This window comes from Phoenix dactylifera, chromosome 14 (genome assembly GCF_009389715.1).
Source record: "Phoenix dactylifera cultivar Barhee BC4 chromosome 14, palm_55x_up_171113_PBpolish2nd_filt_p, whole genome shotgun sequence".
NCBI classification, from domain to species: domain Eukaryota; kingdom Viridiplantae; phylum Streptophyta; class Magnoliopsida; order Arecales; family Arecaceae; genus Phoenix; species Phoenix dactylifera.
In genome coordinates, this window is record NC_052405.1 from 18416636 (window position 1) to 18433902 (window position 17267).

Below are 17267 nucleotides of genomic sequence, written 5' to 3' on the forward strand. Positions count from 1 at the left end.
ATGAAAGGCTAACTAAAGAAGTTAACAAATTTAAGCCTATAGTTGAAAAATTTACTATCAGCTCTGAAAAACTGAACTTAATGATAAATAATCAAAGAGCTGAATTTGAAAAGGCTGGATTAGGATATCAATCTTGGTACACACAAAAATTCCTTAATGACATATGTGTTAAATCCTCCACTATCTATCATAAAACGGATTCTAATTTATCTGATGAACCTAATGAACAAAAACAGAAAATTAAAAATCCATCATCTACTTATATTAAATCGATGTTTGTTAAATTTAATAAGAGTATGCAGAAATACATTCCTTATAATCCTAAAATCTACAAGCCTATGGACAAAATAGCTATTAAGAAAATATGGGTTCCAAAAGGAACAATAATAGCTAACCTACAAGGACCCAAAAGAGCTTGGGTTCCTAAGTTGAAAATCTGAATATTTTCTATAGGTGTGTCTAGCACTCAAGGCTCCAACAAAAGATGTTAATTTAGACATTGGGTGCTCTAGACATATATTAGAGAATGAAACTTAAAATATACTTAAGAAAAGTAATTGAAATGAAAAGAATAATGAAATTAGTAATCCTTGCATCTCATCATTCTCTTTGCCTTAGTATCTAATTAAAACATAAATTGCAGGTATTAATCAATTTTGTGATATAGGTAATATTTTTAAAAACATAATCAAATCACTTCATTTTATAGTATGCTTTACTTACTGCTGGATAAGTTGCTAAATGATTAATCAATTTATTAAGAATAACTCTATGAATTCTCTATATGCTTGATTGAGAGTTTTTATCAATGGTATTATCTTTTATTGATCATAGACATGAGAATGTATACTTGGTATGACTTTAAATATATGCACTATGAATACCAAGATTAAAGAAACCACTTTTGGCATATAAAATCAATTCATACTAGTATGTACTTAATCTCAAAAGATCTTGTCATTGGCTTACTTAAATTAATTTCTACAAGGTCAAAGTTTGCTATGCATGTCATCTAGAAAAACAAACTAGAATCATTTCGAAATCTGAAAACATTGTTTCCACCTCTTAGTCTTTGAAAATTCTCCATAAGAACTTATTTGGATCTCTAGGATAGTGAGCCTAGGAGATAAGCTTCTTGACTTTGTAATTATGGATGATTTTTCAAAGCTAACGTTGGTTTTATTCTTGGCACATAAATTGAAATATTTTCTGCTTTGGCACAAACTTACAAAAGGTTTCAAATGAAAAAGGTTTGCAAACTGTGAAAGTATCATGGCACAGTTTTGAAAACCAATTTGTTAATAAGGTTTGCACAGAAAACGGTATTGAATACAATTGTTTTTGCACCAAGAATACTATTACATATAGGGGTTATAAAAATATAAAAATAGAACCTTTGTTGTGTAAGGACAATGCTTTGTGATAGCAGTTGATTAATGTTATCATCACAGCTTGTCATATTATAAGGTTTCTATTAAATCTATTTTTGAAAAAAACCCCATGTGAACTCATGAAAAACAGAAAATCAAATGGTGCATACCTTCATTTTTTTTTCAGTTATACATGTTATGTTCTCAAGAATGAAATATATGCCAAATCTGATAAAACAAGTGTTTCTTTGGATATTACTCTCTAAGCAATGCATATAGAATATTCAATGAAAAGATACCAGTTGTAGAAATGTCAATTCATATTATTCTTATTAAAACTAGATCTTTTATTGAGGATATAGTTTGTCATTTTTGCTTCTATTTAAAAGACATTAAGAAGAATGAACAAGATGATAATTGGTTAAGTTAAACTAAATCATTTTGAAAGGAATAAAATTTGAAATCTTATTGAAGAATCTGAAAACTTTTTATATTTGGAACAAAACTGAGTTTTTCAGAAACACACTAAATTAAGAAGAATTTGTGATTACTAAAAGAATTAATCAGAAAAGATGAAAAAGATCTTGATGAAATCTTTGCATAATTAGAAGCCAAAGATAACCACTTTCATTTGATTGTTTTATGAGACTTGTATTTTGTCAAATGAATGTATAGAATGAACTTCTGTGTGGTTATATTATTAAAATTTTTATGTAAAAATAACCATCTATATTTGAAAAATATTCATTACAAACATGATAAAATACTATTTGATTTAGAACAAGCACCAAGAGCATGATATGAATGATTAAGTAACTTTTTGATAGAAAGTAATAGTGATAAAACTATGTATCAAAAAGAAAAATTCTGATATCATAATTGCTCAAATATATATTGATGATATTATTTGTGGTGCTACTAATGAAGCTTTATGTAAAGTTTTTTTTTTTTAAGCTCATGCAGGGTGAGTTCGAAATGAGTAAAATGGATGAACTAATCTTTCCTCTCGAACTCCAAACTAAGACAAATAAGAAAGGGGATCTTCATTGGCCAAAGTAAGTTTACAAGAATATTCTTACAGAAGTTTGGCATAAAGAAAGGTATATCTATGACCCCATATTGTAGAGTTTAAAAATAATGAGCAAGGTAATTTTATTGTTTGAAGCTGTATTACTATATCATGCAGCTTGTAGGCCAAATTGTATGCTCATTTTGTGCTTATATGCAAAGATATCAAACTAATTCTAATGAATCACATCTAATTGATATCAAAAGATTCATAAAAATCTGTTAAGATAATAAAACTAAGTACTCCAATCTTAGGTAAAAGCAAAACAAGTATAATATATTCAGCACATTTATAAGAATTATGTGAGCATTCCTTTGGATGGGATAAAATCCATAATCAACTATAATAGGAAGAGTTTGGAGTGAACATTTTTAAAGAGAAAAGTTTAACCTTTCTACATTGCTCATCATAGGGATGGTGCCAATGGAGAGGCTAGTGGTAGTACCCGGCACTATTTGACCCAACTATTCGGTGTAGGGTATATTAGGGACGGCACAAGAGGGAGGCTAGTGGTAGTACCTCGTGCCCCTTCCAACTCCACCGGATAGGGAGCAAATAGAGTATAGAGTATAGAAAAGTAAAACCAAAAGAAATGAAGATTAGAATATTCACTGAGTGGTTAAAGGAAGAAATTCAAAAATGAGGAAATGAATGACAAGATAAATGAAAGTATATAAAAAGCTTGTGAAAAGCCAAATAAAGTTTCGATCACTTGAAAACACACCTTAAGGATAAAAGCTTAACCTTAATTTAAAAATGCTTCTATCGTTGCATTTTTTGTAACTTTCATTATATACTTCAATGATTGCATCATTTTGGGAAATAACTCAATATGATTTCTAGATGAAAACTACGGTTTAAGAAAAATAGAATTACTTTGGATACCTTGGTTGTTTGCTCCGATACGCATCTAAAACATATCATTTTTTATCTTATAAGTGTACTGAAATTGGTCTAAATGATGTGTTTTTCAATGATTTTGATTGCAAATAAATGGTGCTTCATATATACATTGCTGAAAAAACTATGACTAAGAAATTAATATTTTGAATATACACTCCTATATAATTAAATGCTTCTATCATTAAAAAGAAAAGCTATTTTTAAGAAGAGAGTTAATGATCCTAAAGCTTAGAATATTTCAACTCACTTCAATAATTCTTATAGGAAAGAAAATGTAATTACTTTTGAAAGAAATTTGAGCTTCAAAAGAATTATTTTCTGATTAATATCTCCATACATATTCAAAAAAAAATAAGAGGAAATATAATTTATTCTTGAAAGATTAAAAAGAGTGATTGCTATAAATTTTGAAAAATTCTAGATCACTCTACATTCTTGATATTATAGAAGAACAAAAAAAAAGGTTTGAAAGAAAATGCATCTTTTGAGGGGGAGCTTTAAATACTCAATCTCTTTATTGAAAATTATCTTCAAACTCTAAACTCTCAAATGGAATGATTAATTAAGGGGAAGAAAGAAAATTTCAGAGTGAGAGATCATATAGAACTTAATCGTATAAATTCGCATCTAAAGATGAGACAAAGAATACTAAATGTAAAGTGGTATTAAACTTTGTGCTTCATTGAATATCTTTTGAAAGTTGGATTTCCATCTGTATTCATCGGTAAATCATTTATTTCTAAAAATTTAATTGAAAATGATTCCATCTGTCTTAGTTTCGAAAATTTATCTTGCAATCTACTAATGAGCTCTTATTGGCTTGCACTTTAGTGTTTTAATCCTGAGCCAATTCATTTTAATTGATTTTGATGCTAGGATCTTTAAAGGAGTAAAAGAAAGTCTTTAAGAGAGCTTTAAAAGAACTTCCAAAGCCCTGAATTTTATGTATCCTACATTGCATAAATTCATATTTTGGTATCTATGCTCCAATACTTTATATCATGAAAGAACTTTGAAGTCATTAAGAATTAAGGATTCAACATAATCTTATGTTTTTCGAGTATATAAATTTTGATCTTTATCTGCTCTTATACTATACTCTAAAAATTAATTAGATTGCTCTCATGTTGCTATATACTTAATATATTAAAAAAAAAAAAAGGTATTGGATTTTCATTCGTGCTTTCTTTGAATATTATTCTTGATACTCCTTGAAATAACTTGAAAAGGATTCCATCTATACTTGATTTCAAAACTATCTTTGGAATCTACATTTAGAGATCACTTCTGGCTTACATCCTAAATATCTCATTCCTAAAGCCAAACACATAGAAATAAGATATCATTTTATTAAGGATCATGTGCAAAATGGAAACATATGTATTGAGCATATATGCACTGAAAAACAATTAGCCGACATATCCACAAAACCCTTGAGTGAAGATAGATTCTGCACGCTAAGGAGGGAATTAGGCATATGTGATCCTTTTTATTGAAGAGATATAAAAGGGAGCAAGCAGTCTCATGATACATTCCTTCCATTTCTAAAAACCCATGAAACATGAGTCAAACTTGTAATCTATAGATTTCTTACTCATGTATCATTGTCCCAGAAAGAATTTGTAAGGATTGGAAGCAAGGAAAATTTTTTTTTAGAAGCGAAAAGGAAGAGAAAGGAAAAATTTCTGAACTTGGGTCGACCCAACCCAGAATAGGGTCGACCCAACGTTGAGTCGACCCAAGAAAATTTTTGAGTCGACCCAACGTCGGGACCCCACTGTTAAAAGGGGGACCCGTGAGCTATCTAGGGCACTGTTTACCCTTTGTCCTCTTCCGAAAATCCTATTCCCCACTCTCAAATCTTCTCCAATCATCTTCAAACAGTAGATTACTTCAAGATCTTGGAGAAATAGAACCCAAGAGAGCCATAGCCAAGCGATCCGGGAGAGTCTCACGATCTTGTTTAGAGCCTAGGATATGTATCTAGTTCTCATATGTATTTTGTGTTTATCATGTATCTTAAACTTTGATTAAGGAACATTGTATTTGCTTTTGTTTTTGGCATGAATGTACTAAAATATTCCTATTTTGATCAATGAAGTTTGAATGTTTGTTATTTATTGTGTCTTTTTCCATGCACCTATTTGATGATAACAAAAAGGGGGAGAAGTAAAGAAAGAGTAATAGGGGAGAAGTAAAGAAAGAGTAATAAGAGGAGAAGTAAAGAAATTGTGTAAGAAAAGAGAAATAACTTGTAAAACAAATTGAAAATCATATAGGAAAGCATATACATTTAAGGGGGAGCAATTTGTAACAATGAAAATGATCAAATCAAAAATTTCTATCAAATTTCAGAATTTGGCACATAGAATTTCAGAATTTGGCACGCACCTTTCACACCTCGATACATAATCTGAAACTCATGTTTTATCTCAAATTTTTGGAGTTTCATCTTTAATGAATTATAAATGAAAAGGGGAACAATTCAAAAAGTCAAACTGGCAACATTTGAATGATATAGGGGGAGACTTCACTCTTATATATGAAAAAGCTGAAATTCAGCAAGTTAAGCCCTTTCAAAAACTGATTTTAAGATAAGTATCAATAGGCTCATACTCTTTATTTTGTAATCATCAAAAAGGGGGAGATTGAGAATGATAGTGTTATTTTGATGATTAACAAGCATTTAACAAGAGTATGTTATAAGTTAAAACGATACTTCATTTATAAGTCTGTTACTCTCAGTATATTTGTATAAATTGATATAGATACATTTCATTGTTTATTTGAATGAATCTAACCTTAAGATGCAGCAAAGTGTGGATTGAGTCGACCCAAAGGATGATTGGGTCGACCCCGGCACATCAAGAAAGCATTTGGCACACTTCTGCAAAAATGGCACAGATGAACAGTGAGTTGGGTCGACCCAAGGAAAGCATGAGTCGACCCAAACATCAAGATCCTCAAACAACTCAGAAAATGGCTCTCTGGATTTACTGAGAGGGTCGACCCAAACAGTGGTTGAGTCGACCCAAGCTTGAGTCGACCCAAACCCTGAGAGGGTCGACCCAAAGGCAAGACAGAAAAGAAGACAGAAAATGGTTCTCTGGAATTACTGAGAGGGTCGACCCAAGAAGAAGTTGAGTCGACCCAAGTGAACTTTGAGTCGACCCAAAGAATGGTTGGGTCAACCCAAGGGAAGGAAGGCTGAATTTCAAGTTTCTGTGTTTTCTGAGAGAGTCGACCCAAGGAATGTTTGAGTCGACCCAAGTGAAAGTTGGGTCGACCCAAGGACAGGTTGAGTCGACCCAAGCACGGGCAGAAGCATAACGGCTAGTTGTGCAGAAGTGCTTTTTGGACTCCCAACGGCTATAAACGGCTAATTTCTTCAATCCAACGGTCAGGAAGGACTATTTGGAGGTTGGAGAAGTATTTAAGAGGGAGTATTCATCAGAGGAAGCAAGCTTTGAAAAATACATCAAGTGCATTCAAGAGAGAACCCTAGCAAGGCAAGCTTCATCCAAGTGCTTCATTCAAGAATCAAAAGAAAGTGGTTGAGCAGATTCAAAGAGTCATCAAGAGCTCCATCCACCCTTGAAGAGTGAAGCATCTTTGACAAAGAAGAGAGAAGTCACATCAAGCGATAAATATTCTCTAAACTCTTCTTTGTAGATTATATTGTTATATTTGCTCATCTAGGAGTTTAAATCTTCTTCCTTTGTTTATTAAACTACTTGTAAAGGTTGGTTGGTTAGCCCGCAAAACCAACGGAATAGGTTGATTGGTGAACCCGGAAAACCAATTGTAAAGGTTCGTTGGTGAGCCCGTAAAACCAACATAGGTTGTTGGTAAGCCCGTAAAACCAACGTAGGTTGTTGGTGAACCCGTAAAACCAATTGTATAGGTTCGTTGGTGAGCCCGTAAAACCAACATAGATTTTTGGTGAACCCGGAAAACCAAAGTGTAAAGGTTTTTGGATTGTGAGCCCGGAAAACAATCCAACTGTAATCCGCGGGATTATAGTGAATTCCCAAGGGGTCGCTTGGGGAGTGGACGTAGGTGCTAAGGAGAGCACCGAACCACTATACTTCTTGTTGTTTGTATTGTGATTTGTTTAAGTTCACTAACTCATCATTTAACACAAGTAAGATAGTTAAAATTAAAAGAAACCAATTCACCCCCCCCCCCTCTTGGCTTGTCACCTTGGGCAACACGGGATGAACTCGAAACAAGATGAGAGCTGGAGTGTTATCCTTTCCTTTTCTTGAACACGGAAGGGAGGATTGATGTGGAGGAAGGGGAGATTAGTTGAGATGAAGACACGGGAGACTTGAAAACGATGGATACGGCTGAGAACAGAGGAGCTGGGATTCCAAAATTTGCTGGGATCTACGCGTGGAAGTTTGAATCACAGAGGGATTACGGCAGAAGAGCTGAACGGTAATGGAGGGAATATGAGCTGGAAGTTTGGATGAAGTTGGGATGAACTCATGGAAAAGGAAATCCGTGAGCTACTCTATTCTTTTCTTCCGTGAAGGCTAGGATTTAGATTTGCTGGGGGAAGAGTGGATCACGACTGATGAGAGCACAAAAGTGCGACCTACATATTACTAAAATTAGTGTTATTGTTAACCGATAATGATAAATTCACTGGATTAATATTATATTTGGGTTTAACATAGACTAGTATAAATTAGAGATAAAATGCACATTGAGTACAAATTTGACTTCAAATCGGATCCGAGTCGGGTTTGGGTCCGAATCGGGTCCATTTCTTTTGTGCTTTTGGAAAATAATTTTGGGCAAATCTAAATGGGCTATATCTAACTATAAGGTACTGGGTGACCCATGACTTGAAAGAATTGCACTTGACCTCCAGCCAGAATAGATGACCCGTCTACAAGCCAAATTTCATATCACACTATTTTTCTATATGACTAATTGAATGGAACTTGGTATCTCCCAGCCTCTCCAACCTTCCATGCTCGTCCGACTAGTGCAGCGTGATCCAAGCACCGTCCCCGCATCTCCAGTGGTCCCGAGTCCCTGCTTCGTTCGCATCACAGCGCCCGCGATCAGCGTCAAGCTCCGTTGATCAAGTGAAGCATTCCTCCCAGCCGTCCGCGTTTCTCCCACCGCGTGCCAGCGTCCCCACCTTCCATTCCAGCAACGCCCGTCTTCAATCTCCTCCACGGATCACGCCAAGATCGCTCCTCCTCCACGCTCATCATCCACGGATCCTCCTCCCCATCTATCCCGCTTCCAAATCCGCCACTGCAGCCTTCACCGCGTCTCCACCGCATCCATGCCGTGGCATCCTCCACGCCAGCGAACGCGTCAAACTCCATCGATCACGGCAGACCCCAGCTGCCTTCCGCTTCCAATCCCGACGATCCCGCGGCGATTCCCTCGCATCCAAGCGTCCGTGCCAGCCCCTCGCCCGTGATCCCAACAACGCCCGACTCACAGCCCCTCCGTGCGTTCCTCCCATCGATCACGGAAGATCCCAGCTCTTCCGTGATTCCACATCCTTCCCAGCAACCGAAGAAGGAAGCCCGCGTCCCCACCTTCCTCTTCAGCTCTCAGCAGCGTCCGAAGAAGGAAGCCCGCCCCTTCCGGCGATCCCGCATCCGTGGCCCAAAGAAGCAAGTTCCAGCCTCCCTTCCGCGATCTGCCCGACTGATCCAGCCTCCACCGCATCTCCAAGGAGCTATAAGAAGAGGGGAGGAGAAGTAATAACAGGGGTGCTCGGTTGGGGTGGTGGTGGCTGGCTGGTCGAAGGAAGAAGAAGGAGTTTAGCTCCTTCGGTTTGTCCAGAAGAACAGGAGTGCTCGGTTTGGGGTGGGAGGCTAAGAAACAGAGGAACCAAGAGAGGAGAGAGCTCGGTGGGAGAGAAGAAAGAAAACAGAAACAGAGCATTGCTCTATTCTTTTGGAGAAGAAAGAAGGAAAAAATAATATTTTATGTTGTTCCACCGTGGGAGAGAAAGGGAGAAGTGTTCTTTTTGATTTTTTTGTTATTTCTTTTCTTTATTTTATTTACAGAAGAAAGGCAGCATCAAGCCACCAATCTTTATTTCTACCTTTGTAATCAATTTATTTTTATGAAATCTTGCAAAATTTCTTTCATGCAATCCCTGTTCTAGGTTCAAGTTAATTTCTGTTTTCTTTTTATGAAATCTTTTAATGCAATCCATTAATTTTTCTTTTATGCAATTCATGTTTTAGGTTAAGTTTAATTCCTGCAGTTTGTTTTATGCATTCAAAAATTCTCGTTTTAGTTGCAATTTATGAAATCTTCTTTCATGCAGTCTATGTTCCAGGCTTCAATCTCCATAAGCACTGTTGTCATCCATTTTAATTTAAAAAAAAAAACTCTTCTTTGATTAATTAAATAAATGCTTTTCGAATTTAAGTAACTGTCTTTCTGTTAATTTCAATTAGAAAACATTCTCTAGTAGTCCAGGAAATCATTCAACATCCTCAAGATAATGTTTTCCTTTTATCATTCAAAAATCGATTTCAAATCCGAGTGAACATTCTAATTTTTAAGCAACTCCAATCGCCTCCCTGTGGATCGACCTCTTACAACCACTATTCTTTGAGTAGAACAGGTAAGAGTAAATTAAATTTAAACTTTGTTCGTCGGTTCTAACAACGATCTGTCTAGCATATTTTTAGTTAGACAGGAAAGGACGAACAGAATTTTGGCGCCGTTGCCGGGGAGGCAAATCGAGAAGCAAGAACGATCACGAAGATCAAATTGGATTTTGGATGCCCGGAGTGAACGCACTCCGGTAGTAAGTTTTTATTTTATTAATTTTCCTTATTTTGATTATTTTAGTTAGTAATTTCGTAGTTATTAAATTCTGAAATTTGAAATTCGTAATTAAAGTTTTCTAAAAAAGAATGTAAAAAGTAAAAAAAAAATTTAAAAAAAAATTTAAAAAAAAAATTTCAAAAATTCAAAAATTTGAATTCAAAATTTGAATTCTGTGATTCGAAATTTAAAATTTAAATTTTAAAAAAAAAAAGTTAAAAAAAATTAATTAAATCAAAAAAAAATTCAAAAAAAAAATATATTATTTTTGCTAGTAATTGATAGGGTGCAATCCCCCAAGGTGATCATACCTCTATTGGGGCTCCTCACGGAGTAACCTCGAGAGCTTATCCAACGGGTATTCAGAGATTGACTGACGCATAAGGATTAGTTTTAGTTTACATTCAAGTTATTCCTATATAAAAATTAAAAAAAAAACAACATAAAATTTAAAAAAAATAAGAAAAATAAAAAAAAAAATTGCTTGCTCATTTAATCAATACAACCTAATGACATTACATAAACTTTAAAAAAAAATATTGATTATTTGCTGCATTTAGTATTAAGCATTTGCATAAAGTAATTAAGGGCAAAACCCATTAAAAAGATAAGGTCGGGAAGTCATTACCTGTCCTTAGCCCAAAAATCACCATCTTGCATACTTATCCTAAGCCAAATTAAATTAAAATCAAATTAGACGTTGGCCTTAGGGTTTTCGAGCTCAATTAGGCTCTTGGAAAGAAGCGGCTGAAAGCCACTCCAGTGAGAATTTAGTAATTAGTGATGTCTAGGAAAGTTTTACAACAGTGAGAACTGTTACGGGTATTGTGGTATTGGTGTATCCCTTCTGGCACCACCACACATCCCGGGACTTTCCTGGTCACTGATTACTGGATTGCTTAACTGGTAAGCTCAAGCTTAATCTGAAAGGGAGATTAGGAGCTGTCTAATCTAGGAGAGAATTTCAGGAACTTTTTAACCTGATACATCTCTGTGCAACTAGATTTAAGAAGCTACTAAACCTCACTTAGTTCTAAGACTAATAGGGTCAAATTGTTGTGTGGTGTTGGTTGTGGTCATCTGTGTCTAGCTCTTCTCTTCTTTTAGAATTTCGTTCATTGTAGGAGTCAAATCTAATGAAGTGTTGATAATGCATGCATGGTAGAAGGTCATTAAGGGATAAGTTAACCCCATTTGATCCTGAAATTGACAGAACTTTTCATCACAACTTGCGAACTGTAAACCAACTGTCAATCTCTACAATGGGTGAACACATTAGAACTTTGAATGAGTTATTCGCACCCGCATCCGCTAGTCCCCCTACTTGCATAGTATTACCAATTAATAATGCAGCCCAATTCGAGATTTGGGCTGCAACAATAAACATGTTACCCAAGTTTCATGGGTTCGAAAGTGAACAACCCTACATTCATTTAAACAAATTTTTGACAATCTGTCAAACGTTTAGAAATCAAAATTTAGATGAAGAGGGTATTAAATTAAGGTTATTTTCCATGACTTTAGAGGATCGTGCTGCTGCATGGCTGTATTCCCTAGCTTCAAATTCCATCACATCTTGGGAACAACTATCTAGGAAATTCATGGCTAAGTTCTATCCCATGGTAAAAACTGAAAAAATTAAAGATGCCATCAGAACTTTTAGAGGAAAATCTGAGGAGGAATTTTCCCAACTATGGGAAAGATTCCATGATCTTTTGGTCAAGTGCCCCCACCATGGGCTCGACAAGGCTGATCTAGTACATTTCTTTTACAAAGGACTACCTCCGGCACATAGAAACATGATTGAGTCCATGCACAAGGGTAGGTTCATGGACCAAACCCCGGATCAAGCCTATGAATTTCTTGTTGACTTAGCCGAGAACGCCCAAAATTGGAGTAGCTATGGTGAGGAAGTAAATAGAGATGAGTTCGGGTCTAGAAAACCAGGTAATTTATGAAATGAAAGCAGACCCAGAACTCAAAAATGTCATGTCCAATCTGGTGACTGGAATGAACAACTTAAGCAAAAAGTTTGATGCTTTCACTGTTTCCACTAGCTCGAGTTCATATAAAGAGTTAAATCCCATCATGAAAGTGGATCACGAGTCACATAGTTTATGTATCCTGTGTAACAGTTCTGAGCATCTAGTGGAGTGTTGTCCTAGTTTACCCAACATTAAGGCTGAGCAGGCAAATGCTCTAAATTCATATAGTGCCTTCAAAAAGCCCACTCCCAATTCATTCAGTCCAGTCTACCACCCTGATAATAGGTTCCATCCAAATTTCTCATACAAGCAAAATGAACCTATTCAGCATCAAAGTGGTCCACCAGGTTTTCAGAAGAATTTTCCCAGGATAGGTCCATCACAAATAAACCAATCATTGGCTCCACCTATTCCTACATATAGTGCCCCTATCCCTCAGCAAACTACATCATTGGAAGCCATGATGGCTAACATGATGAAGCAGCAACAAGACTTCATCCAACAGCAACAACAGACCAACATGGCTCAAACCCAGACTAACCAATTCCATGCGCAAGCGATTGCAAAACTTGAGGTTAGTCTAAGTCAAATAGCAAACTCTCTAGGGGATAGAAAGAAAGGTGAACTACCTAGTCAGCCAGTGCCTAACCCTAGTAGGCAACAGAATCAAGGGCCGAGAGGCCAGTTTCAGATTGATTCTAATGGAAACCCTACCCATGAAGTCCAGGCAATTACCACTTTACGGTCTGGCAAGCAAGTGGACAACAAAGTCCAACTTCCTGTGCAAGAAAAAGAAGAAAAGCATGAACCAAACCCCACCCAGAAAAAGGCACAAGAACAGGGAACACAAGGAATAGAGGAGAAACCAATAGAGACTTACACACCTAAGGCTCCCTTTCCTAGTAGACTACAAGACTTAAAGAAAAAATCTCAGTACGATGAAATCATGGAAGTCTTTAAAAATGTTCAAATAAATTTACCCTTCCTAGATGCCATCAGACAGATCCCCTCCTATACAAAATTCTTAAAAGACTTAACCACGGTGAAAAGAAAAACCAGTATTCCTAGGCAAGCTGTGATGGCTGCACAAGCCTCATCTCTTATTCAACAGCATATTGCCCCAAAATACAAGGACCCTGGTTGCCCCACTGTTGAAATTAAAATAGGAGAAACCATCATTCGGAGAGCCCTATTAGACTTAGGAGCAAGTGTGAACCTATTATCCTATTCTGTCTACACCGAACTAGGTTTGGAAGAATTAAAACCCACAAACATCACTTTGTCATTAGCAGATAGGACTGTAAAGTATCCTAAGGGAATTGTAGAGGATGTAATTGTAAAGGTAAATGAGTTTTACTATCCTGTGGACTTCGTTATCCTTGAGACTGAACTTGCAATACATCCAGACAGTCACACACCTATAATTTTAGGTAGACCTTTCTTAGCCACAGCAAATGCTGTGATCAACTGTCGAAATGGGATGCTGAAGTTATCTTTTGGCAACATGAAAGTCGAGCTTAATGTCTTCAACATAAGTAAACAACCACCAGACGACAAAGAAATCAATGAAGTTGACATGATTGAAAGTCTGGTTCAGGAGACTTTCTTACAAACTTATAATAAGGACCCTTTAGAAGCTTACCTTGCCCATTCCGAGGAAGGGATCAAGCATGCGCCTCTTAGTTCTGTTCCCCTTATGAGCATAGATCGTCATCAGCCGACTGTTTTTCATCGGACTTTTCCAAAACCATTCTTAGATAATGGTTGAAAAAAAAAGGAGATTTACATTTTGTCTGGCTGAAGACATAAAACTTAGCGCTCTTGGGAGGCAACCCAACATGTAAATATCTTCTATTTAAAAAAAAAAAGTTCAATAAATTACTAACATGCAGGTTTGGGGGATTTTGTCCCAATTTTCAATTTACCCACCCATATCAGGTAACCTCTCCTCTGTCCTCTTACTGCTTTAAATTTTCTTTAACATTGAGGACAATGTTAGATTTAGGTTTGGAGGTATTTTTACGCATTTTATAAAGAGAAAAAAAAGTTTTTAGTTAAAATTTTTGAAAAAAAAAAATATACAACACACAAGGTATATAAAATCTAAGAAGCCCAATGACTAGTTGGAAGTAGTGCAAAGTGAGTTCTTTTTATTAAGTTCCTTTTAGTGAGTTGTAAGCTAATTAGTGCTTTGAATTTCACAACACATCTGGCCTGCATTTTCTAAGGTATAGGTTCGACATTGTGTTGAGAATATGGTAGCAACCTCGAATCCTGATGAATCATCTTTTTCTGATCCAAAAAAAAAAAAAATGGTGGATTTAGTCAGGTACATTGAAAAGGGCTACCTATTGTCAAAGGTCAGCGGGCTTGTGATGAGGAACCTGAGCATAGGTCTGTAGGGGAGTCTTGATGCCCGACACCTCATGCCAACTGGTATGAGAATTGTCGACTAATTGCTCGCTACATGGAGGAATCATCACAGGAGTAAAAGTGCACAATATATACACTATCATTTCTCTTTAATGAAAAAAAAAACAAAAACAAAAACAAAAAAAATAAAAAAAATAAAACAAAAAAATGATGAAAAAAAAATGTATATTGACCTTAAGAAAGACAATAGTGTGAAAGCCGTCGTTGTAAAAATTCGAGTAAATTGGAATATTACAGATAAAGCCCATGAGGTATTAAAGTAAATATCCACAACTCTCGAAATCCTGCAGAAAAGATGATTTTGAATCAGCAAATAGGTCTTGTCCGACCAATTCTTGGAAACTACTAATATTAGCGATATTTTGGAGATCCGAAACCTTAGCTGGTGCATGGTCCAAACTTCACTGAGCACTCAAGTATAAATAAGTTTTACAACTCCCTAACGGAAAACTTAATGACTTCAACTTAAATTGCATACTAACCTAGAATTTGGGCTACTTAGTAATTAAAACCTTGTGTGCTTTTGAAATTCTTATCAGTTATATACTTGAAATTAGACTTTCATTTCATAAAATAAATTTTATTTTGGGATTGAAGTTTGTGGGTAACTTCACTGCAAACCCTCACGAGACAACACTCGTCCACTAGGGTAACCTAGGGGTTTAAAGGCTTGTTGCACGTGCTAAGTGCAATCGTAATGCTCTACGAAAGTGAGTATTTATCTTAGGATATTTAATAAATAACACTTTTGCTCTCTCATTCTATCATTTTCGCACTGAATTGCTAGAGACTAGCAATAAGCTAGTTGGGGGTTGTGATGAGAGCACAGAAGTGCGACCTACATATTACTAAAATTAGTGTTATTGTTAACCGATAATGATAAATTCACTGGATTAATATTATATTTGGGTTTAACATAGATTAGTATAAATTAGAGATAAAATGCACATTGAGTACAAATTTGACTTCAAATCGGATCCGAGTCGGGTTTGGGTCCGAATCGGGTCCATTTCTTTTGTGCTTTTGGAAAATAATTTTGGGCAAATCTAAATGGGCTATATCATAACTATAAGGTACTGGGTGACCCATGACTTGAAAGAATTGCACTTGACCTCCAGCCGAATAGATGACCCGTCTACAAGCCAAATTTCATATCACACTATTTTTCTATATGACTAATTGAATGGAACTCGGTATCTCCCAGCCTCTCCAACCTTCCATGCTCGTCCGACTAGTGCAGCGTGATCCAAGCACCGTCCCCGCATCTCCAGTGGTCCCGAGTCCCTGCTTCGTTCGCATCACAGCGCCCGCGATCAGCGTCAAGCTCCGTTGATCAAGTGAAGCATTCCTCCCAGCCGTCCGCGTTTCTCCCACCGCGTGCCAGCGTCCCCACCTTCCATTCCAGCAACGCCCGTCTTCAATCTCCTCCACGGATCACGCCAAGATCGCTCCTCCTCCGCGCTCATCATCCACGGATCCTCCTCCCCGTCTATCCCGCTTCCAAATCCGCCACTGCAGCCTTCACCGCGTCTCCACCGCATCCATGCCGTGGCATCCTCCACGCCAGCGAACGCGTCAAACTCCATCGATCACGGCAGACCCCAGCTGCCTTCCGCTTCCAATCCCGACGATCCCGCGGCGATTCCCTCGCATCCAAGCGTCCGTGCCAGCCCCTCGCCCGTGATCCCAACAACGCCCGACTCACAGCCCCTCCGTGCGTTCCTCCCATCGATCACGGAAGATCCCAGCTCTTCCGTGATTCCACATCCTTCCCAGCAACCGAAGAAGGAAGCCCGCGTCCCCACCTTCCTCTTCAGCTCTCAGCAGCGTCCGAAGAAGGAAGCCCGCCCCTTCCGGCGATCCCGCATCCGTGGCCCAAAGAAGCAAGTTCCAGCCTCCCTTCCGCGATCTGCCCGACTGATCCAGCCTCCACCGCATCTCCAAGGGGCTATAAGAAGAGGGGAGGAGAAGTAATAACAGGGGTGCTCGGTTGGGGTGGTGGTGGCTGGCTGGTCAAAGGAAGAAGAAGGAGTTTAGCTCCTTCGGTTTGTCCAGAAGAACAGGAGTGCGCGGTTTGGGGTGGGAGGCTAAGAAACAGAGGAACCAAGAGAGGAGAGAGCTCGGTGGGAGAGAAGAAAGAAAAAAGAAACAGGGCATTGCTCTGTTCTTTTGGAGAAGAAAGAAGGAAAAAATAATATTTTATGTTGTTCCACCGTGGGAGAGAAAGGGAGAAGTGTTCTTTTTGATTTTTTTGTTATTTCTTTTCTTTATTTTATTTGCAGAAGAAAGGCAGCATCAAGCCACCAATCTTCATTTCTACCTTTGTAATCAATTTATTTTTATGAAATCTAGCAAAATTTCTTTCATGCAATCCCTGTTCTAGGTTCAAGTTAATTTCTGTTTTCTTTTTATGAAATCTTTTAATGCAATCCATTAATTTTTCTTTTATGCAATTCATGTTTTAGGTTAAGTTTAATTCCTGCAGTTTGTTTTATGCATTCAAAAATTCTCGTTTTAGTTGCAATTTATGAAATCTTCTTTCATGCAGTCTATGTTCCAGGCTTCAATCTCCATAAGCACTGTTGTCATCCATTTTAATTTAAAAAAAAAACTCTTCTTTGATTAATTAAATAAATGCTTTTCGAATTTAAGTAACTGTCTTTCTATTAATTTCAATTAGAAAACATT